This window comes from Macaca mulatta, chromosome 16 (assembly GCF_049350105.2).
Source record: "Macaca mulatta isolate MMU2019108-1 chromosome 16, T2T-MMU8v2.0, whole genome shotgun sequence".
NCBI classification, from domain to species: Eukaryota; Metazoa; Chordata; class Mammalia; order Primates; family Cercopithecidae; genus Macaca; species Macaca mulatta.
Genome location: NC_133421.1, coordinates 1,967,626 through 1,990,961, shown reverse-complemented (window position 1 = coordinate 1,990,961; position 23,336 = coordinate 1,967,626). Strand labels below are relative to the sequence as shown.

General features: G+C 52.0%; 1 protein-coding gene and 1 long non-coding RNA gene across 6 annotated transcripts in view; one reads left to right on the top strand and one right to left on the bottom strand.

Annotated features, from left to right (window-relative positions):
• Positions 1-23,336, top strand: part of RPH3AL (rabphilin 3A like (without C2 domains)) — a 178,283-nt gene that overhangs the window by 9,899 nt on the left and 145,048 nt on the right. The gene's annotated exons all lie outside the window — the stretch shown is intronic.
• Positions 9,354-14,049, bottom strand: LOC144335227 (uncharacterized). Its single transcript, XR_013405890.1, has 2 exons — positions 13,325-14,049; positions 9,354-10,652 (listed from the first exon to the last, which is right to left on the bottom strand). It is a non-coding gene; the product is annotated as an uncharacterized LOC144335227 (long non-coding RNA).

The following is a 23,336-nucleotide window of genomic DNA, read 5'->3' as shown; positions in this document are numbered from 1 at the left end:
GAGGAGAGCCCTCGCCAGAACTGTAGCCAGCTGGCACCTTGATCTTGGACTCCCCAGCCTCCAGGACTGTGGGAAAGAAATGCCAGCTGTGTCAGGCACCCCTGCCTGAGGTATTTCATGGCAACCTGAGCTGACTAATGCATTTGATTAAGTCCATCAGTCTTTTCATTTTATGATTTTCCAAAAACCCTCTGTTTTTGGGTTTGAAAGGTCTTCCTCACTCCAAGGTCAGATAAATATTCAGCTCTGTTTTCTTCAGGTTCTTTTTTGATTTCAGCCTTTCCGTTCAGCTCTCTTTGACTTTCAATGCTAATCCAATCAAAATTTATTTTGTTTTATGATGGAAGGGAAGACCTTGATTTTCTTTCTTTCCAGATTGTTGACCTATTATTTCAGTTCACTTTGTCTGCCCACAAGCTGTATTTTAAACTTAAATTCAGTTTATTTTTGGAAGATACATTATAATCATGTCATTTAAGGGGCCGGGTACAGTGGCTCACGCCTGTCATCCCAGCACTTTGGGAGGCCGAGGCGGGTGGATCACCTGAGGTCAGGAGTCCAAGACCAGCCTGGCCAACGTGGTGAAACCTCATCTCTACTAAAAATACAAAAATTAGCTGGCTGTGGTGGCAGGCTCCTGTCATCCCAGCTACTCGGGAGGCTGAGGCAAGAGAATTGCTTGAGTCTGGGAGGTGGAGGTTTCAGTGAGTGAGATGGCACCACTGCACCCCAGCATTGGCAACAGAGTGAGACTATCTCAAAAATACATAAATAAATAATCTCATTTAAAATTCTAAAGGTATAAAAACGCAAATGGTGAGTCTCCCTCCTCCTTTATCCCTTAGCCTTTCCAGTCCAGGAACTGATGTTACTAGATTTGGGGTTTCCTTCTCTCTTTCCCTAACTGACTTCAAATATTAACTCATTTGCACACTGTGCTTTTTTTACCCATTCTTTCCCTTTTAGATTATTACTGATTCATAGGCGATCTCCGTATGTCCACGTACTGGTACTTAATCAGACGCCTGTTATGCTGCAAATACGTCTCTGAGTTTGTGGCTTGCTTTTTATCTCTCTTAATGCATCTTTTGAACAAAATAGTCGAATGCTTCAGTAAGCTTACCACGAACTAAAGTTCAGTAGTTGTTTATGGTATTTTTCTTCCATAGTAAAATGTGCATACAATGAAATACACAAATCTTACCTGTTGCATCTGATGAGCTCAGATAAACACGCGGGCTTGTGCAACCCAGGCTCCTATCAAAATAGAGAACATGACCACAGTCCCTGATCATTCTGTCACACCCCATCCCCATCAATCCCTGTCCCACTCCCCCCGCAGTCAGCCACTCTTTGGAGTTTTTTTAAGCAGAGGTTAATTTTTTTTTTAGACAGAGCTTCGCTCTTGTTGCCCAGGCTGGAGTGCAGTGGCACCATCTCGGCTCACTACAACCTCTGCCTCCCAGGTTCAAGTGATTCTCCCACCTCAGCCTCCCAAGTAGCTGGGATTACAGGCGCGCACCACCACACCCAGCTAATTTTTGTATTTTTGGTAGAGAGAGGGTTTCGCCACGTTGGCCAGGCTGGTCTTGAACTCCTGACCTCAGGTGATCTGCCAGCCTCAGCCTCCCACAGTGCTGGGATTCCAGGCATGAGCCACCGCGCCCGGCCACCGTGGGTTAATTTTTCCTGTCCTGGAACTTCACGTAAATGGGATCGTACAGCGTGTTCTTTTGTGAAGGGCGTCCCTCAGTCTCGTTTGGCGTCACGTTGTTGAGATTCACCCCGGTTGTTGTTTGGGTCAGTGGTGGCTTCCTTTTCATTGGTCAGTAGTATTCAGTATGAATATGTAAAACTTGCTTCTCTGTTCACTTGGTGATGGACGCCCTGGGCTGTGTTCATTTCTGGCTGTTATGGAGTGGCCATAAGTATTCGTGCTGACATTTGTTTGTATTCCCATCATTTACTTTATTTCTCTTACCTGTTTTACTTCTTTTAAGTGTGGAATTGCTCAGTCATGGGCTAGGTGAATGTTTTTTCTTAAAAAAATCGAAGGATAGTGCCTGGCGTGGTGGCTCACGCTTGTAATGCCAGCACTTTGGGAGGCCGAGGTGGGCAGACTGCTTGAGCCCAGGAGTTTGAGACCAGCCTGGGCAACATGGCAAAAACCCATCTCTTAAAAAAATAGAAAAATTAGCCAGGTGTGGTAGCGTCCACATGTAGTCCCAGCTACTCGGGAGGCTGAGGTGGGAGGCCAAGGCTGCAGTGAGCCTTGTACCACTGCCCTTCAGCCTGGGTGACAGAGCAAAACCCTGTCTCAAAAGCGGGGGGGTGCGGGGGGAAGAAGCATAGCATCTATCAGAAAACGGCACACCTCAGAAGTATTCTGCCTTTTTACAAAGTGGACACACCCCGTGTAGTCATCACCCAGCTCAAGGGGTGCGACCTTGGCCCACGCCAGGCTGCTTTGCTGGGCTCTCCACTCTGGGATCTGAAACTTGGCAGAGTGAAGCAAGGGGAGAAAGGATTTTGGAGCCACTTATTCCCGTAGTGAAGGCTGATGGGACTTGAAGGCCGAGACTGTTGCAGTCCCCGTCAGGATCTTCAGCCTTCTGATTGGTTCTGAGCTACAAGGAATTCTGCCAGCACCTTCCTTTCCGCTGAAGTCATGCACACTTGATTTCTGTGGCTTGGAACCGAAGACCCCCGATGGATACAGTGCCCCCAGCCAACTACGAGAACCAAACCTTTTGGGGATGTCCCCCTTGTGCTGCTAAAACTTAGGGTGTAAATGGCCTTTAACCAATCCCTGGTTTGTACGTGACCCCATTTGGACAGTTGGATTCCTGGGCTGACAAGGTGAACCCTCAAACTGGCGGTCGCTTCAGATCTGACTTTAAAGTTTGTAACAAACTGCTCCAAACATTTGGGACTCGTGAAATGTTATTTTCTTTTCTTCCTCACTTTAAATTTAGTTCCCAGTTTCGAAACAATTTTCTCTCAGTCCCCAGTGGGACGTTACTGGAGAACACTGGCTTAATTTAGAAGGCGAGATGGAGGAATGCATGTAATTTTCTGGACTTAATTTTTGGAAACCAGGTTCATTCCTCTTGCTCCTTGATGTAGAGCGTGAGGGATTGGGTGAGGGGGACGTTCGCTGCAGTGATGGGAAAACAAGGGTTCGATCCAACGTCTTTTTACACCATCCCTTGGGGACTGTTTGCTTACGAAGGCTCAACACCTACTGTTCTGCTCTAAGTGGGGCCTCATTTAAAAGTAAAAAAGGAAATGAATTCTCTTCTGGTTTCTTTTTTTAATGTCATCCAATCACACAGATCAGAGACGAGAAATGGCCCAATTTCAGCCGGTCTCTGAATTGCCACAGCCCATGTCCTTGTTAACGTCAGGGTCTGGGGAAGTATTTGATTAAGGAGAAGGTGGCATGGGCGAGGTTCACCAAAAAAAGGTCAGAGATGAATGTGAAATTATCTCTAACCCCAAACGGTAAAAGTCAGTCCAGGCTGGGACTCGAAGCAGCCCTCGGCTGCCTGTATTTTCCCAGCGTTCGTCCCTCCCCTCCCGGCCACCACGGCTTGTTTAGAGAGATGATTCCTGGAGTGATCTTTTTAACCTGCCACTTCCAGTGCTGCTGGGGGCTTTCCTCATTTGCAGAAGCCACTTCTCAGGGTCTAGTGATGCCCACCTAGACATGAGGACCTTTCTCACAGCATCTGGGCTTGTTGTGACCTTATACTTCCGACGTGAGCTGAGCAGAAACAAGACTTGGTTCTTCGCTCTGAAGTCTCTTAGCCCCTTCAGACTGCTCCATGAAATACATCATCTGGGTGGCTTATAAACAACAGACGTTTATATCTCATGGTTTGGTTTATTTATGGCTTTTTTTTTTTTTTGAGATGGAGATTCGCTCTTGTCGCCCAGGCTGGAGTGCAATGGCGCAACCTCGGCTCACTGCAACCTCTGCCTCCCGGGTTCAAGCGATTCTCCTGCCTCAGCCTCCCAAGTAGCTGGGATTACAGGCGCCTGCCATCACGCCCAGCTAATTTTTTGTATTTTAGTAGAGATGGGGTTTTGCCATGTTGGGCAGGCTGGTCTCAAACTCCTGACCTCAGGTGATCCACCCACCTCGGTTTCCCAAAGTTCTGGGATGACAGGCCTGAGCCACCGCGCCCGGCCTATTTCTGATGTTTTGGAAGCTGGGAAGTTCCAGATCAAGGTGTGGGCAGATTCTGTGTCTGCCGAGGGCCCATTTCCTGGTTCATAGATGGCACTTTCTTTCTGTGTCCTCACACGGCAGGAGGGGCCAATAGGCTTCTTTAAAAGCCTCTTTTATTTATTTATTTTTTCGTGGGAGACTGGAGTTTTCTTACTACTCCAATCAGTCTCCCCGAGCATTCAGGGATCAGAGTTTTTAAGGATAACGTCCTGGGTGGGGGAAGCCAGTGAGCCAGGAGTGGTGACTGGTCAGGAATGAAATTACAGGGAGTCAAAGCTCTCTTGTTGAGCTCAGTCAGTTCCTGGGTGGGAACCTCAAGATCAGATGAGTCATTTTATTGATCTGGGTGGTGCCAGCTGGTCCGTCAGGCGCAGGTTCTGCAACATGTCTCGAGCGCTGGTCTTAGGGGCAGCTTAGGAGGGTCAGAATCTTGCAGCCTCCAGCTGCGTGACTCCTAAACCGTAATTTCCAATCTTGGGGCTAAAGTTAGTCCTGCAAAGGCAGAGTCTAGTCCCCAGGGAAGAAGGAGGTCTGCTTTGGTTAAGGGCTGTTACCGTCTTTGTTTAAACTAGAAACTAAGTTTCTCCTAAAGTTAGTTCAGCCTACGCCCAGGAAAGAACAGGGACAGCTTGGAGGTTAGGAGCAAGACGGAGTTGGTTAAGTTAGATCTTTCACCGTCTCAGTCATAATTTTGCAAAAGTGGTTTGAGTCCCTCCCTGTGGGTTTTATAACACCTGGATCTTAAGGGGTAGAAAAGCCCCTTTTACAAGAACACGAATCCCATGTATGAGGACCTTGCCCATAAGACCTAATCACCTCCCAAAGGCCCCACCTCCTAATACCTTGGGGTTTCAATATGGCTGTTTCCGGGGGTGGCAAGCATTCAGACCACAGCGGTCTGTCGCAGGGAGACTGCCGAGTAGGTGCTTTGAGCGTCCTGCTGGGCGAGAGCTGCAGGTCGTTCTGGGTGTGGTGCGTCTGCCAGACTCATTTTGGCAGGTGGAGCATCCCACAAGGGCGCTGCGTAGAAGGAGCCGTTCCTGTGGTTTGTTGGTAACTTTCTAGTGAATGGAGTTAACATTGGTTTATTTCGGTGCTTTCTAACCTGGTGGAAGACAAGTGCCCGGACGAGGGGCACCTCTTCTGATCCTGCACACAAGCACCATGCAGGCCGGGCTGGCCTCAGACTCCCCACAAACCCCTCTTCAGGTCTCAGCGTCAGATGGTGAACGGAGTCACCCTTGACAGAGGGACTGGGAACTAATTTAGCAGAAGGGGAAACTTGGGAGTAAAAAGGCCCTATATCGAATCGAAATTTCCTTTACGGAATTGAAAGTTTCCATCAGGGTCATGCTCCAAGGTCAGAGTGGAAAGGACAGGCCAGGCCGGGCGCGGTGGCTCACGCCTGTAATCCCAGCACTTTGGGAGGCTGAGGCGGGCGGATCACGAGGTCAGGAGATTGAGACCATCCTGGCTAACACGGTGAAACCCCGTCTCTACTAAAAAATACGAAAAACTAGCCAGGCGAGGTGGCGGGCGCCTGTAGTCCCGGCTACTCGGGAGGCTGAGGCAGGAGAATGGCGTAAAAACCCGGGAGGCGGAGCTTGCAGTGAGCTGAGATCCGGCCACTGCACTCCAGCCTGGGCGACACAGCGAGACTCCGTCTCAAAAAAAAAAAAAAAAAAAAAAAAAAAAAATTAGCCGGGCGTGGTGGTGGGCACCTGTGGTCCCAGCTACTCGGGAGGCTGAGGCAGGAGAATGGCGTGAACCCGGGAGGCAGAGCTTGCAGTGAGCAGAGATTGCACCACCGCACTCCAGCCCGGGCGACAGAGCGAGACTCCGTCTCAAAAAAAAATAAAAATAAAAATAAAGAAAGGACAGGCCAAGGGGGCAGCCAGGACTCACCTACGGGGTGACCTCACTTTGCACAGAGCCGGTGTCCAGGGCCCGGGCTCAGCAGTGGCCCGGTCAGGGGTGAAGGTTTGCACTGTGGGTTCATTGCTTTGGGGGAGGTTTACCCTAGGATACTCGGGGGTGGGCTCTGCCTGCAGAGGTGGACGTGGACCCTCAGAGTGTTCGTGCTGGGCTCTAGGACAGCGTGGGGGACATTCAGCACGTGGAGGCAGTTGGGAAGAGCTGGAAGTAGAGGCTCGGGGAAGGGCTAGGATGGGGAGAGGAACGTGCCGCGAGTGTGAGTTTAACGGGGGGTAGGACGGTCAGGCACGTCTCCGAAGGTTGGCAGGTTGGAATTCAGCCAGGCTGTGTGCACAGGGCTGACCGGGAGGTAACAGTGTCCTGACATACAGGCAACGACAGTGATGGGCAGTCTCCAGACAGGAGATTTTTTTTTTTTTTTGGAGACAGGGTCTTCTCGCTCTGATGCCCAGGCTGGAGTGCAGTGGTGCAATCATACCTCACCACAGTCTCGACCTCCTGAGCTCAAGCAACTCTCCTGCCCCAGCCTTCTGGTTGGCCACTTTCTTTCTTTATGAGAGAGGGTCTCTCTTTGGTGCTCAGGCTGGAGTGCGGTGGTATAATCACAGCCTCAACCTCCCAACCTCAAGCGATCCTCCTGCCTCAGCCTCCCAAGCAGCAGGGACCACAGGCATGTGCCACCACACTTACCTAATTTTTTTTTTTCTTTTTTGAGACAGAGTCTCGCTCTGTCGCCCAGGCTGGAGTGCAGTGGCGCGATCTCGGCTCACTGCAAGCTCCGCCTCCCGGGTTTACGCCATTCTCCTGCCTCAGCCTCCCGAGTAGCTGGGACTGCAGGCACCCGCCACCGCGCCCGGCTAATTTTTTTTTTGTATGTTTTAGTAGAGACAGGGTTTCACCGTGTTAGCCAGGATGGTCTCGGTCTCCTGACCTCATGATCCGCCCGTCTCGGCCTCCCAAAGTGCTGGGATTACAGGCTTGAGCCACCGCGCCCGGCCTCGGCTAATTTTTAATGTTTTTGTAGAGACAGAGTCTCACTATGTTGCCCAGGCTGGTCTCAAACCCCTGGGCTCAAGCATTCCTCCTGCCTCGGCCTCCCAAAGTGCTGGGATTATAGGTGTGAGCCACCACGCCCGGTCCAGGACAAGAGGCCATTTAGAAGTGTTGGGAATGGAGCCTCAGCAAGGAAAAGGGTTTGTCTGTAGCAGACCCAGAGCCAGAGACCTTGTGCTCAGGATCTGGAGTATGTGGGTGGGTCCAGCCTAAGCCAAGCCGAAGCTCGATGGCTTGGAGGTTAAGCTCGGAGGCTCTGGGTTCAGACTTGCTGGGTGTTCGTCCTGGCGCCACTCCTTCCTTACGCTGTCGTCTTCGGAAGCTGCTTTGCCTTTGTGGGCCTCAGTTTTGCCATCTGTTAAGTGGGAGCAATAATAGCGTCTGCCACACCGTCGGCGAGGATTAAATGAGAAGTCATTTGCAAGGTGGCCTGAAGGACCATTGACTGTGGATGGTGGTGATCACTGTTGTTAGGATCGAGGACTCCCCAGTTTGGCTGGTTTGGACCCGTTCGGCCTCCAGGGCTGCTGCTTCCGTTGATTTGATATTTTGTTCCTAGCCCCCATGTTTGTGTCTGGCTGCTGGAAGCCTGGAGTCGGACGTGTTGCTTAGTTTAATCATCTGATTTCTGATGACATCTTCTCTTCCTGCTCTCTGCATGGCCTCTGTTCTCTTTGATCCTTAAGTTGTTTATTTTTTATTGCATTTAGCCCTTAAGCTGCCTCAAGCCCTCCTTGAAACAGGCAGTTATAAATTTTGAATGAATGAGTAAGATTTTAGGTCCTACACTGACTCAGAGTTAGAACGTAAGCAAGCATGCTCTGCCTGCCCTCGTCCTTGTCCTCGCTCATCACCTGAGTCTGGGGTGTCATTGAGGCAGTGAGAAGTCAGCTCCTGGGACAGGTGAGGGTGCACTCGCGCCCCCCTCCTCAGCCCCACAGTGGAGGAAGAACCGCAGGTGTTTGGCTGTGCGGATGAACTCAGGCCCAGTGGTGGAACTGGTGAGGGAGAAGGTGGAGAAGGACAAAGCCTAACTCAGCAAAGTACCTACTGTGTGCCTGGCGCTGTACTCTGTGCTTAGCACACTCGGGGCCACTCTAGGAGCTGCTGGCCCCAGAGATGAACTGTGGGACTGTGGGATTCTGGGAAGTTTATTCTGTGAGTACGGAGGAGGCCGGCAGATCTGCCTGCAGAACTAATCTGGACCCAGTTGTGGCCACGCGAAGACCTTCCCAGCACTCGCTCCCGGCCTTCAGACCCACAGGGGCATATGTCTCAGTCACCCATTGCCACCAGATCGTGGTGCAACAGGCTGCCCCCAAACCCACTGGGATATGGCACTGAGCGTTTATTTCCCTGTCATGTATCTGGGGGTTGGGTGAGGTTTGGCCGACCTAAGCTGCCCTCAGGAGGACTTGGCTGGCTTCAAGCTGCAAGCTGGGTTTAGATCTGTTCCATGTGTCTCTAATCCCACTTGGACCGGTGACCACCCAAGGCCTGTTCTGTCCACCCACAAGCTGGGTTTAGATCTGTTCCATGTGTCTCTAATCCCACTTGGACCGGTGACCACCCAAGGCCTGTTCTGTCCACCCAAGGCCTGTTCTTTCTTGTGGTGACAGGAGGAGGACAGAGACCACCCAAAGCCTGTTTGGTTTCGTGGTGACAGGAGGAGGACAGAGGCCACCCAAGGCCTGTTCTGTCTCGTGGTGACAGGAGGAGGACAGAGACCACCCAAGGCCTGTTTGGTTTCGTGGTGACAGGAGGAGGACAGAGACCACCCAAGGCCTGTTTGGTTTCGTGGTGACAGGAGGAGGACAGAGGCCACCCAAGGCCTGTTCTTTCTCGTGGTGACAGGAGGAGGACAGAGACCACCCAAGGCCTGTTCTGTCTCATGGTGACAGGAGGAGCACAAGAGATCCAGCTCAATTGTACACACAGGTTTTCAGTGTTTTCTCACATCATGTTCACTAACATCCCGTTCGCTAACACAAGGCACACGGCCAACCTCAACACAGGCCAGGGACGTACACTGTCTACTTGCAGGCCCTGGCGTGGTGTGGCTGTTTACACCACTACAGGGAGTGAGAAGCTCAGACCCGTCATGTGGGCTACTCTCGGATGCGTTTCATTCGTTCACTCAGTAAATGTTTATTGAGAGTTTACAGTGTGCCAGGCATTGGTGGCTTCTGGGGACAGAGTAGTGAACAAGACAGGCTTGGTTCTTCCTTATGCAACTTACATTGTAGTGGTGGGAAAATACAGGAAAGAGCTCTGTCCATCATTAATTGTTGAATTACAACGGTGATAATCACTACAAAGGGGAATTCCAGAGGAATGGAGTGCCGGTATCAAAGGGCCTGGCCTAGGCCAGGGAGGAAGATACGGTTGAACTCAGAATTGAAGGGTGAGTGTCAATAAGGCAGGGAACACTCATGAGATTAATAGCACAGCTGACTTCTCATCCGAAGCCCTGGACGGCAGGAGGCACTGGGTGGCACAGCCAAAGTGCTGAAATAATTTAAACAATTCTTTAAAGAATTCTACATCCAGAGAGTCTCTCCTTCAAAAACGAAGGAGAGATGAAGACAGCCTCGATTAATGTAATAAAAACGGAGAGAATTTGTCACTGACCGGCATGGCCTATAAGAAATACGAAAGGGAATCCTTCAGGCTGAAATGAAAGGGCACTAGGCAGTGACTGAAATCCACATGACAATACAAGGAGCATCTTTAAAGGGGTAAGTAGATTCTGCTAGTGATTCTTCTGTCTGTCTGAAAAGGTAACTGCAGAAAGCAATGCTTGTTAAAACTTTGTGGACGGGCTTATCATGTACCAAGATGTAATTTGTGTAACAATAATAGCACCGAGGAGTGGAGGGAACGCGCGATATTGGAGCAAAGTTTTTGTGTACTGTTGAAATTAGGTCAGTATTAATCCAAGTTAGACTGTTTTAAATTAAAATGTTAATTGTAGTCTCCAAGACAACTGTTAAGAAAATAACTTTAAAAAATGAAAGAGGAGAATGAAGAGTTATGCTAGAAAATACCTGTTCAACACAAAAGGCAGCAGAAATGGGAAAATAGAGGAATAAAAAGACAAGACATATGGAAGGCAAATAGCAAAATGGCATAAATCCTATCTTACCAGTAATTACATTAAATGCAAATGGACTAAATTATCCAATAAAAAGGTAGAGCATGGCAGAACGGATTTAAAAAACCATAATACAGCCTGACCAACATGGTGTATCATGTTGACCAACCCCATCTCCACAAACAATATAAAAATTAGCTGGGCATGGTGGCATATGTCTGTAGTCACAGCTACTCAGGAGACTGAGGTAAGAGGATCGCTTGAGCCTGGGAGCTTGAGGCTGCCGTGAGCCGTGTTCGCACCAGCGCACTCTAGTTTGGGTGACACAGCAAGATCCTGTCTCAAAAATAAGTCAATAAATAAAACTTTAAAACATGATACAAATATTATGTATGCTGCCTACAAGAGACACACTTCAGATTCAAAGACACAAATGAGTGGGAAGTAAAAGGAGAGAAAAGATACTCCATGCAAGCAGTAACCGGAAGAGAGGTGAAGTGGCTCCACAAATAGCAGATGAAATAGGCTTTAAGGCAAACATTGTTACTAGGGACTAACAAGGACATTTTACAATGACACAGGGGTCAACCTATCAGGAAACCTTATAATTATAAACCTGTATGCACCTAACAAGAGACCCCCAAAATACATGAACCAAAACCAGTAGAAATGAAGGGAGAAACACGTAACCCAACAGTCATAGTTGGGGCCTTCAAGGTCCCGCTTTCAATAATGGAGAGAAAGAGTAGGCAGAGAGCCAACAATGAAATAGACTTGAAAACACTGTAAATCAACGGGACCTAACGGACATCTGTAGAACACACCACCCAGCAACTGCACCATGCACCTTCTTCTCTCGTGCCCATGAGGTGTGCTCCGGGAGAGGCCATATGTTAGGCCGTAAAACAAGACTCGGTAATTTTTCTTGTCTTGCTCTGTTTCCCGGGCTGGAGTGCAGTGGCATGATCACGGCTCACTGCAGCCTCAACCTCCCAGGCTTAAGTAGTCCCCGACCTCTGTCTCCGGAAGTAGCTGGGACTGCAGGTACGTGCCTTCACGCCTGACTGATTTTTGTTAAGACGAATTCTCCCTCTGTTACCCAGACTGGAGTGCAGTGGCGCAGTCTCGGCTCACGGCAACCTCCGCCTCCTGGGTGCAAGTGATTCTCGTGCCTCAGCCTCCTGAGTAGCTGGGATTACAGGTTTGCACCACCAGGCTCAGCTAAGTTTTGTATTTTTGGTGGAGATGGGGTTTTGCTATGTTGGCCAGGCTGGTCTTGAACTCCTGACCGTAAGTGATCCACCTGCCTCGGCCTCTCAAAATGCTGGGATTACAGGTATGAACTGCTGCACCTGGCCTTAATAAATTTAGAAGGATTCAAGTCATACAAAGTATGTTATCTGTAGTAGAGTGAAGTTAGATATCAGTAAAGGAAATTTGGGAATTCACAAATGTCCAAAGTAAACACGCTCCCAAATAACCAGTGGGTTGGCTGGATGTGGTGGCTCACGCCTGTAATCCCGGCACTTTGGGAGGCGGAGGCAGGTCGATCACCTGAGGTCAGGAGTTCGAAACCAGCCTGGCCAATATTGTGAAACCCCGTCCAAATTAAAAATACAAAAATTAGCTGGTGTGGTGGCGGGTGCCTGTAATCCCAGCTACTCGGGAGTCTGAGGCAGGAGAATTGCTTGAACTCGGGAGGCGGAGGTTGCAGTGAGCTGAGATCCCACCACTGCCCTCCAGCCTGAGCAATAAGAGTGAGACTCTGTTTCAAAACAAACAAACACCAATAGGTCAAAGAAGAAATTAGGCCAGGTGTGGTGGCTCATGCCTGTAATTGCAACACTTGGGGAGGCCAAGGTGGGAGTTTGAGACCAGCCTGGACAATATAGCAAGACCCCGTCTCTAAAAAGAAGAGGAAATCACAGAGAAATTAGAACATAGTTTGAGATGAATGAAAATGCAAATATAACCTACCAAAACTTATAAAATGTATAGCTGTAAGAACCTATGTTAAAAAGAAGAAAGACTTCAAATAAATAATCTTCCACCTTAAGAAACTAGAAAAAGAACAGCAAACTAAACCCAAAGCAAGCAAAAGGAAAGAAATTATAATAGAGATTAGAGCTGAAAAAATGAAATTGTGAATCAGAAAGACTACTTACATGATTCCATTTATATGAAATGGCCAGAATATGCAAAATAATAAGAAAGTAGATTCGTGGCTTCTGGGGACTGCGGAGAAGGGAGGAATGGGAGGGAGAGGCTGCTAATGGGCCTCTTTCTTTCTTTTTTTGAGATGGAGTCTCGCTCTGTCACCCAGGCAGGAGGGCAGTGGCACGAGCTCGGCTCACTGCAACCTCTGCCTCCCGAGTTCAAGCGATTCTCCTGCCTCAGCCTCCCGAGTAGCTGGGACTACAGGCGTCCGACACCACAGCCGGCTAATTTTTGTATTTTTAGTATAGACGGGGTTTCACCATATTGGCCAGGCTGGTCTCGAACTCCTGACCTTGTGATCCGCCCGCCTCAGCCTCCGAAAGTGCTGGGATGACAGACGTGAGCCGCTGCGCCCGGCCGCTAATGGGCTGGTTTGTGGAGTGATGAAAAATGTTCTAGAATTAGGTAGTGGTAATGGTGGCACAACCCTGTGAATGTACCAAAAAAACCCACCAAACTGTAAACTTAGAAAGGGTACATTTTGTGGTTTGTGAATTATATCTCAATAATGATGTTAATAAAATGAATTGTAAAGAGTTAATTAGGCAAAAGGGGCTGTGGGGAGAGGGTTGGGGGGAGCGTTCCCAGGCAGAGGGGTCAGGGTGCCTGCAGGCCCCGAGGGGACAGCGTGAGGCTGCTCAGGCCCCGGGGTTAGAGCTGAAATCATCAGATTCTGTTTGTGTCATCAGAGCAGCAGGAAGCCCCTGGGGCAGTTTCAGGCTGGCAGTTCCACGACAGGGCTGACGCTTTGTTTTTTATTTTTATTTATTTCTTTTTTAAATGCGAGTTACCTGCCACGGGCTGACGTTTCGAAGAGCTCCTTGTGGCGATGGTGAGAAGAGACCAGCGAGGGCCGGGAGTGGGTCTGGGGAGGGATCGGCAGCAGCCCGGATGGAGGAAATTACATTTCGGGAGGTTTATTCCAGGTCGCTGTGCTAGACGGAGCCAGACCTGGGTCCCTCTGGCGCCAAAACCTTCGCTGTCCCCGGCCACTGATTTGAATCCCCCAGGTATTCTTGATCAGCTCAGCGAGGCCTGCGGTGGCCTTGCTGGGTGGGAGGATGGTGGGAAAGTGGACGTGATGTTCATCAGGCCAGGACTCGCGGCTGACTGGGGCTGGTTGTAAACGGTAGCGACTGGACGAAAAGCGAACTTTACTTCAACACTCAGGCCCCTGGAGGGGCTGAAGGAGCCCAAATGCTAGAGGGAGGGGCCCTCTCTCTGCCCTCTTCGGCTCTGTGTCGGCCTCACTGCAGGCCACCTTTCCGTTTCTGTTAACTGGGCATTTCCATGAGGGGAAACAGCCCTCCACCAGCCTCAGTGCGTCTCTTAACGCAAAGGGCAGCTGAGACTCAGTCTCTTATCCCATTTCCCAGATTCTGTTTAGTTTTTGTCTGTCTGTCTGTCTGTCTGTCTGTCTATCTATTTATCTGTCTGTTTCTGTCTGTCTGTCTATCAATCTTCTATGAAACTCTGTGAGTGAAACTATGTATCTATCATCTGTGTATCTATCTATCTGAGTGAGACTCTGTCCATGAGTGAAACTGTCTCTATCTGAGTGAAGCTCTATATAATTTATCTGTCAAACCGTATCTATCTATCTATCTATCTATCTGTCTGTCTGTCTGTCTGTCTGTCTATCTATCTATCCATCTGTCTATCATCTATCTATCTATCATCTATCTGTCTATCTATCTATCTATCTATCTATCTGTCTATCTATCTATCTGTCTGTCTGTCTATCATCTATCTATCATCTATCTATCATCTATCTGTCTATCTGTCTATCATCTATCTATCATCTATCTATTATCTATCTGTCTATCATCTATCTATCATCTATCTATCTATCTATCTATCTATTATCTAGCTATCTATCTATCATCTATCTATCTATCATCTATCTATCTATCATCTATCTATCTATCATCTATCTATCTATCTGTCTATCATCTATCTATCATCTATCTGTCTGTCTATCTATCTATAATCTATCTATCTATCTATCTGTCTATCTATCATCTATCTATCTATGAGTGAATCTCCCTCTCTCTCTATCTATGAGATCTATGAGACTCCTTGCAGCTTCGACCTCCCAGGCTAAAGTGATCCTCCTACTTCAGTCTCCAGAGAAGCTGGGACTACAGGCGTGCACCACCACACCCGGTTATTTAAAAATTTTTTAGTAGACAAGGCGCTAGCCTTGTGTCACAGTGTCTCACTGTGTTGCCCAGGCTTGTCTTGAAGTCCTGAGCTCGAGGGATCCTCCCAGCTCAGCCTCCCAAAGTGCTAGGGTCACAGATGTGAGCCACTTCTCCTGGCCTTAAGTTTTTAAAAATCAGTTTAATCTTATTTTTTAGTTTTTAGAGACAGAGTCTCGCTCCGTTGCGCAGGCTGGAGTGCAGTGGTGTGATCATAGCTTGCTGCAGCCTCGAACTCCTGGACTCATACGATCCTCTCACCTCAGCCTCCCAAAGCACTGGGATTGCAGGCGTGAGCCACCACACCTGACCTACGTTTATTTTTTTGTAGAAATGGGGTTTCACTATGTTGCCCAGGCTGGTCTTGAACTCCTGGCCTCCAAGCAATCTTCCTGCCTCGGCCTCCCAAAGTGTTGTGATTACAGGAGTGAGCCACCGTGCCCAGCCTTGTTTCCCAGATTCTTAAGGGAGGGACCTTGATGTGCCAGTTTGGCTTAGGCACTCCCCTGGAAGAGCCAGCTGGGCCCCAGGGGCCTGGCCGCAGGGTAAACTCAGGGCTTCCAGAGCCCACCCCTGACGGTGGCTGGACAGCTACAGGGACGGCGTTGGTGGGTGGCGAGGTTGCCTGTGTTCAAAGTCCCTTCCCACTTTCTTCGGATAACCTGCTGCCTGGGATCCGGCCGCCTCTAGGAATCAGCCACAGGAGACCCTATTTGGTCACTGGAACTGATTTGCAAACAGCCCTTCAACTGTGTATCACCCCTCCTTTTTTTTGCCCTCACTTTCAGCACGTGGCTGGGCAGGGAACGTTCCAGAATTTAGAGTTAATCTTACTACCTTTGTGAATTCTGTCACCTCCCCCAGAAAAGAAAGGACGGTCCGTGCCCACCTGACAAACGTGCTGAAAAGGATCCTTGTTGTCATTGTCTCGTTTTCTCCTGCGATGTAAAGCCCAGTGGTGCGGATTCAGGTGCCTGGAAACCCTGGTGACTGTACCTGGGCCTGTGATGGGGCACAGGAGAGCCTGGGAGGCCGTGCGGGAGGCACACGCAGGGGTGAGGTCCGGGAGGCCACGCGGGAGGCACACGCAGGGGTGCGGTCTCTGAGGCCGTGCGGGAGGCACACGCAGGGGTGAGGTCCGGGAGGCCACGCGGGAGGCACATGCAGGGGTGCGGTCTGTGAGGCCGTGCGGGAGGCACACGCAGGGGTGAGGTCCGGGAGGCCACGCGGGAGGCACACACAGGGGTGAGGTCCGGGAGGCCACGCGGGAGGCACACGCAGGGGTGAGGTCCGGGAGGCCACGCGGGAGGCACACGCAGGGGTGCGGTCTGTGAGGCCGTGCGGGAGGCACATGCAGGGGTGAGGTCCGGGAGGCCCAGGAGGCCACGCGGGAGGCACACGCAGGGGTGAGGTCCGGGAGGCCACGCGGGAGGCACACGCAGGGGTGAGGTCCGGGAGGCCACGCGGGAGGCACACGCAGGGGTGAGGTCCGGGAGGCCACGCGGGAGGCACACGCAGGGGTGAGGTCCGGGAGGCCACGCGGGAGGCACACGCAGGGGTGAGGTCCGGGAGGCCACGCGGGAGGCACACGCAGGGGTGAGGTCCGGGAGGCCACGCGGGAGGCACACGCAGGGGTGAGGTCCGGGAGGCCACGCGGGAGGCACACGCAGGGGTGAGGTCCGGGAGGCCACGCGGGAGGCACACGCAGGGGTGCGGTCTGTGAGGCCGTGCGGGAGGCACATGCAGGGGTGAGGTCCGGGAGGCCCAGGAGGCCACGCGGGAGGCACACGCAGGGGTGAGGTCCGGGAGGCCACGCGGGAGGCACACGCAGGGGTGAGGTCCGGGAGGTCACGCGGGAGGCACACGCAGGGGTGAGGTCCGGGAGGCCACGCGGGAGGCACACGCAGGGGTGAGGTCCGGGAGGCCACGCGGGAGGCACACGCAGGGGTCAGGCCTGTGAAGTCATGTGGCAGGCGCATGCAGGGATGAGGTCTGGGAGGTGATGTGGGAGGCACACGCAGGGGTGAGGTCTGGGAGGCCATGCGGGAGGCACACGCAGGGGTGAGGTCTGGGAGGCCATGTGGGAGGCACACGCAGGGGTCAGCTGCCCCAGGGCCCCAGGTTTCCAGCCTTGGCCTGTCCTCTTTCACCTGGCCCACGGGCGATGTGTGCTGGGCTGGCCTTTCTGCAGAGGACAGTGTGGTCAGGGGACCGCGGGGGCTGTCAGAGCCCCAGCCCTTTGCTCCATACCAGGGCAGCCGTTTCCAGTCCTGAGGGTCGCACTGATCCTGGCTGGGGCTTGCTGTCGTGCTAGGAGAAGCACGGGACGGAAGTCCTTCAGGCAGACGCTGCTCTCAGACGTCAGAGGGGCAGGACGCTCTGAATGCAGATGTGGGTTCTGAGGGCTCCTCTCTCTCTGAATTCCCGCAGCATTTAGTAGGAGGCCGTGCCGTTTGGTGTCTTATTGTTTACGGTCGAACGCGGGCTGCCTGGAGTGTCGTCTCCAATACTAATAATGACGCCAGCGTCCTGCATGAAGCCGGTGTTGACGGCACAGTCAGGAACCTCCCGTGTAATTTCTGTTACCGCCAGGGGAAGTGAGCAGCGCAGATTAGGTGATAGACATGTAAGAGTTGATAAAACCTCAGACTGGCCGGGGTAAGGACTTGCGGGGCTGTGTGTGTTTAACTTGTTTCCCTTCACAGTCACGTCGCTGGTGCGAGCTGGGACTGCGAGTCTGGCTTCTGATCTCTAATTCCATACTCTGTTCACGACAGAGTGCAGCTAACTGTATTCTGAATTCTCTCAGCAAAGGCTGTCTTATTTTTCCCTGGTATTTCATGTCTGTCATCTCTCTGTCTATTCATTTATTCCTCTATCTTGTTCTGTAAAAGAATTGAGGGTACTTACAAGAATATATTTACAACTCTCTCTATATTGTACGTATATAAGAAATATAAAGGCTGGGTGTGGTGGCCCATGCCTGTAATCCCAGCACTCTGGGAAGCGGAGGCAAGAGGATTGCCTGAGCCCAGGAGTTCAAGACCAGCGTAGGCAACATAGTGAGACCCTGTCTCTGAAAAAAAAAAAAAAAAAAGGGAGAAGAAACATAAGAAATAAATATAAAAAGACATGTTAATGGCTGGGCACGGTGTTTCATGCCTGTAATCCCAGTGCTTGGGGAGGCCCCGGCAGGTGGATTGCTTGAGTCCAGGAGTTTGAGCCAAGCCTGGGCAACATAGTGAGACCCTGTCTCTATTTTTTAAAAAAAAGATATATTCATAGACAAAAGGTAAAGTAGGTATTACATACTGGACCTATACGTAGATATTTTATATTGATATATGTGTGTATGTCTGTTTACATATGTCTATACATATATGTGTGTATGTTTATGTACCTGTAACTAAATAGAAATCATAAAAATAAGATCAGGAAAGACATAGATGTAGATTATCTAGAAGGTTGAAGCCAGGGGGAGCGTGAGACCCCCTATTCGGGCCATCGAGCTGTATACAGTTTGCTGTATTTGAGCCACACATTTAGCTCTGAGCTAATGAGCAGTCGAGGCAGGAAAAAAGAAATCAGTGACCTGGTTCAGGTGGCCCCTGAGGAAAGGGCGGCAGATGCGGATGCTCGTCCAGGCAATTAGACCTGAAGGAGGTTTCTTGCCTGAGTGGTCATTTGTGGGGCCCTGGGTGACAAGGAAAATACGTGGCCAATGTGCCTCTGTGTGTTCTGCCGTCGCCTGGCGGACACCACCGATCCGTCAGGGCTGTTCCCCCCGAGCGCAGAGGCGGCCTCGCTGGGCGTCTGTGCCTGGCGCTCCGGGGCTGGAGTCTGCAGGGAGACAAAACCCGCTTGCTCTGCAGCTCGAGGGCTGCTGGTGATGTCAGGGAGGCTGTGAGGGGTTCTGAGCGGAGATCCTCTCAAGTCCTGGCGAGCGCCTCTGCGCGGGTGACACGGGTGACACGGGTGGGCCCTGTAGGAGGCGTGAGGGCTGGAAAATGCCCCTGGTTGCCAGTCGGAGGGACCCATCGGGGTGACACGGGTGGGGAAGTTGTGTCTGGAGCGACACGGGGCACACGCTCGGAATTTCTGGCTTGTTAGCCGCTCATTTGTTCCACACATGTTCAGCAACCACCAATTATGTGCCTGGAGAGCTGCCCGACTCGCACTGCTCACCCCTCTGGCCCCAGTCGAACGTCGCTTTCTGAGTCTCCTCCCCCACCTCCTCCGTCTGCACTGACGCTCGCCTCTCCATCACCTCCACCTTCTATCCCAGCCGATATCGCCGCTTGTCCTGACGTATTTGCTGGTGTTTATTTGCTTCGTGTTTTGTTTTCTCTCCGAGATGGGAGTTCCAGGACGGCAGGGACAGTGTCTGTCTTGCTCATCACTGCGTCCCCAGTCCTAGCGTGGGCTCTAGCACATAGGAGGCGCTCAATTAGTATTTGTGGAATGAATGAATGAAAGAATAAAAAGGATACAGAGAGGAGTCCGGTAGAAGATAAGTACATGAACAAATACAGCCTAAGCTCAGCAGGAAGCAAAGGGACAGGCAACTAGCTATGGGAGTTTGGGCTGGGAGAGGTTCCTTCCAGGAGGGTAGGGAGGTCAAGAAAGGCTTCCCGGTGGAGGACATTTGCTGGGTCCGGAAGGATGAGGTGGAGGGAGGGGCGCCTGGGGCCCTGGGGATAGCAGGAGCAAAGGCAGAGGCAGACCTGGAGGGGAGAAGAACCAGATTTTGCTTGAGGTGCCCCTAGGGCAGTGGTGGGGAGGAGCGGCCACCCAGGAAGGGTGGATCTGAGGCAGCTGCAGGAGCTCCACACAGCAGACCAGCTGGGCAGGTTGGGGAGAAGCAGAGATGAGTGGAGTGCAGGGTGAGAGGGGCCTCGGGTAGGCAGGGCAGGAGATAGAAGAGCTAGGGAAACCGGGCAGGCCCAAGTTGTGGCCCGGGGGTGGTGGAGGCAATGCCCCGCGAGAATGTACAGCCTTTACTCCCCAGCTCGGTTTATATCCTGCCTCTCCTACGCCTTTTGGTCCTTGGGGACTGCCGTCCAGCAGGCCCTGGCCCCAGGACCCCATACCAGCCCCAGCTGTGCCAGCTGCCTTCCCGCTGGCCTGGCCCTGCCCTCCAGAAAGCCTTCATGCAGCCGGTTGTCCAGGGAACACCATGCCCCACGCATTTCTAATGTTAAAATATGAATCGATCACATCTGTAGCATGTTATCTTGAGCACACCTTCTTGTAATGCTTTGATTTTGCAATTATAGGTTTATTTTCTTCATTTCTGTTGAGCTTTTTAAGGTGTTTTCTGTCACTCAGCTGAGGACTTTAAATTTCCTATTTATATTAATGATCACATTATTTCATATATGAGTCATTCAGCTCAGCCCTTTTTGGCTCCTTCTTGCACCTCTCACGTGTGGATTTATTAGGCAATTCAGCACCTACTTTCACGTGCAGACTCAACTGGCGAGATTTTACCTGGAGGGTGAGGACATGTCATGGCCACGGGGCCCTGTTGTTCGCAGTCCCTGGGTCAGAGGATGGTGCCGGATGGGCAGGTGCTACGGATGCACACACCGCCCTCGGGTTAGCGAGGGCGCACCTGTTAGTATGTGTGGTGTGCGGTCTCCTGTGAGGACGTCGGGCACCTGTTAGTATGTGTGGTGTGCGGTCTCCTGTGAGGACGTCGGGCACCTGTTAGTATGTGTGGTGTGCGGTCTCCTGTGAGGACGTCGGGCGCACCTGTTAGTATGTGTGGTGTGCGGTCTCCTGTGAGGACGTCGGGCGCACCTGTTAGTATGTGTGGTGTGCGGTCTCCTGTGAGGACGTCGGGCGCACCTGTTAGTATGTGTGGTGTGCGGTCTCCTGTGAGGACGTCGGGCGCACCTGTTAGTATGTGTGGTGTGCGGTCTCCTGTGAGGACGTCGGGCGCACCTGTTAGTATGTGTGGTGTGCGGTCTCCTGTGAGGACGTCGGGCGCACCTGTTAGTATGTGTGGTGTGCGGTCTCCTGTGAGGACGTCGGGCGCACCTGTTAGTATGTGTGGTGTGCGGTCTCCTGTGAGGACGTCGGGCGCACCTGTTAGTATGTGTGGTGTGCGGTCTCCTGTGAGGACGTCGGGCGCACCTGTTAGTATGTGTGGTGTGCGGTCTCCTGTGAGGACGTCGGGCGCACCTGTTAGTATGTGTGGTGTGCGGTCTCCTGTGAGGACGTCGGGCGCACCTGTTAGTATGTGTGGTGTGCGGTCTCCTGTGAGGACGTCGGGCGCACCTGTTAGTATGTGTGGTGTGCGGTCTCCTGTGAGGACGTCGGGCGCACCTGTTAGTATGTGTGGTGTGCGGTCTCCTGTGAGGACGTCGGGCACCTGTTAGTATGTGTGGTGTGCGGTCTCCTGTGAGGACGTCGGGCACCTGTTAGCATGTGTGGGGTGTGGTCGCCGTTCTCAGCTGTGCAGAGGACAAACACTCAGGGCTCGTCACAACTTCGTGACTGGTGCCCCCTGGACCTTCAGCAGAGCTGGCCTTTCCATGAAGCAACCTCTGGACACACGTGGAAACCAGCCTCTCGCGGCCGTGCCCGCCCCAGGGACCGACCGAGATCAGCTCTGGTCGCCGACACAGTCCTCCCGTGTCTCTGGCCTCTGGTCTCTGGATCTGCACGTCTGGCCCTGACGTCTGCATCGAGCCCCTGTCCCTGCTGGGTTCAAGTCTCTTTTCCAGAAACTTGACTTGGCTCAAGCATCTGCTTGATTTGGTGTCACTTGCGTTTCTGAACTTGGTCCTCCCGGCCTGTGGTCCTGCCAGGGGAAGAGCAGAGTGGCCAGGCCGGGCCCTGGCAAAGGAGGCATCTCTGCTGCACACACGGCACACGTGCAGGACGGAGACCAGCTGATTGCCTGCACGCCTGGGTGTGTGTGTGGGGTCCCGCTCACTCAGAGACGGCTGCTAGCACATTCCACGCTTTCTCTTCTCTTCTCTTCTCTTCCCTTCCCTTCTCTTCTCTTCTCTTCTCTTCCCTCCCCTCCCCTCCCCTCCCCTCCCCTCCCCTCCCCTCCCCTCCCCTCCCCTCCCCTCCCCTCCCCTCCCCTTCCCTTTTTTTGATACGGACTCTCTCTCTGTGTCGCCCAGGCTGGAGTGCAATGGCACGATCTTGGCTCACTGCAAGCTCCACCTCCTGGGTTCAAGAGATTCTCCTGCTTCATGAAGCCTCCTGAGTAGCTGGGACGACAGGTGCCCACGACCATGCCTGGCTAAGCCTCGGCCTCCCAAGGTGCTAGGGTTACAGGCGTGAGCCATTGTGCCTGGCCTCCCTATGAATTTTATTTTATTTTTTAAAATTTAAGACAAGGTCTCACTCTGTCACCGAGGCTGGAGTACGGTGGCTAGATCATGGCTCACAGCAGCCTCAAACTCCTGGGCTCAAGCCCCTCTCCCACCTCAGCCTCCTGAATGGCTGGGGCTACACCATTGCCACCACGCCCGGCTAATTTTTGTGTGTTTAGTAGAGATGGGGTTTCACCATGTTGGCCAGGCTGGTCTCAAACTCCTGACCTCAGGTGATCCGCCCGCCTCAGCCTCCTGAGTAGCTGGGGTTACAGGTGTGAGCCACTGCACCGGCCTCCTTCCACCCTTTCATATAACCAGAAGCACATATCAGCGCTTCTCAACTTTTTTTTTTTTTTTTTTTTGAGACAGAGTCTCGCTCTGTCGCCCAGGCTGGAGTGTAGTGGCCGGATCTCAGCTCACTGCAAGCTCCGCCTCCCGGGTTCACGCCATTCTCCTGCCTCAGCCTCCCGAGTAGCTGGGACTACAGGCGTCCGCCACCTCGCCCGGCTAGTTTTTTTGTATTTTTAGTAGAGACGGGGTTTCACCGTGTTAGCCAGGATGGTCTGGATCTCCTGACCTCGTGATCCGCCCGTCTCGGCCTCCCAAAGTGCTGGGATTACAGGCTTGAGCCACCGTGCCCGGCCACTTCTCAACTTTTTTACTGCAGGATCTTTTCTTCAAATGAAATCCTACCTGGAAGCCCGATAGATGAAGAAGAAAAAGCTGAGTTGCTCTGAGTTGAGCTGTAATAGCCCCCTTGTTCCCAGCCCCCTGCTTCTACCTGCACAGTCCTGAAGAGGTACCCGGCACCCCTGGCTCCGTGGATCCCAGTTTGAGAGCCTCTTGGCGATTATATCCCTCTGTCTGTCTGTCTCTCGGCAGCACCTGCTGCTGCTCCCATGGGGATACGTTGCTGATGATGTTTTGTTTTGTTTTTTTTAAGCATCAAAACATTTTCTTTTTTCCATCAGTAGCTTGTTGGCACCATGAAAAGGTCAACAAAGAGCTCCTTGCCATCCTCCTCCTCTCTGCAGGAGGACGTCAGGCTGCAAACGCTCCCTCGCTGTGCCAGGGTTCATTTCATTACCCTTGTCCTCCTGGAGGCACCTCCGGGAAGCTGCTCCGTTTGCACGTCTGTCAGGTTGTCTGTGCTTCAGTTTGCCTTCCTCCCGAACAGCCGCCCCCAGAAGGGGCCCGGTCCAGGCAGCCGGGGCTTCGGGAAGCGATGGGATGCTGACGCCCCGTCCCCACCCCACGGCTGTAAG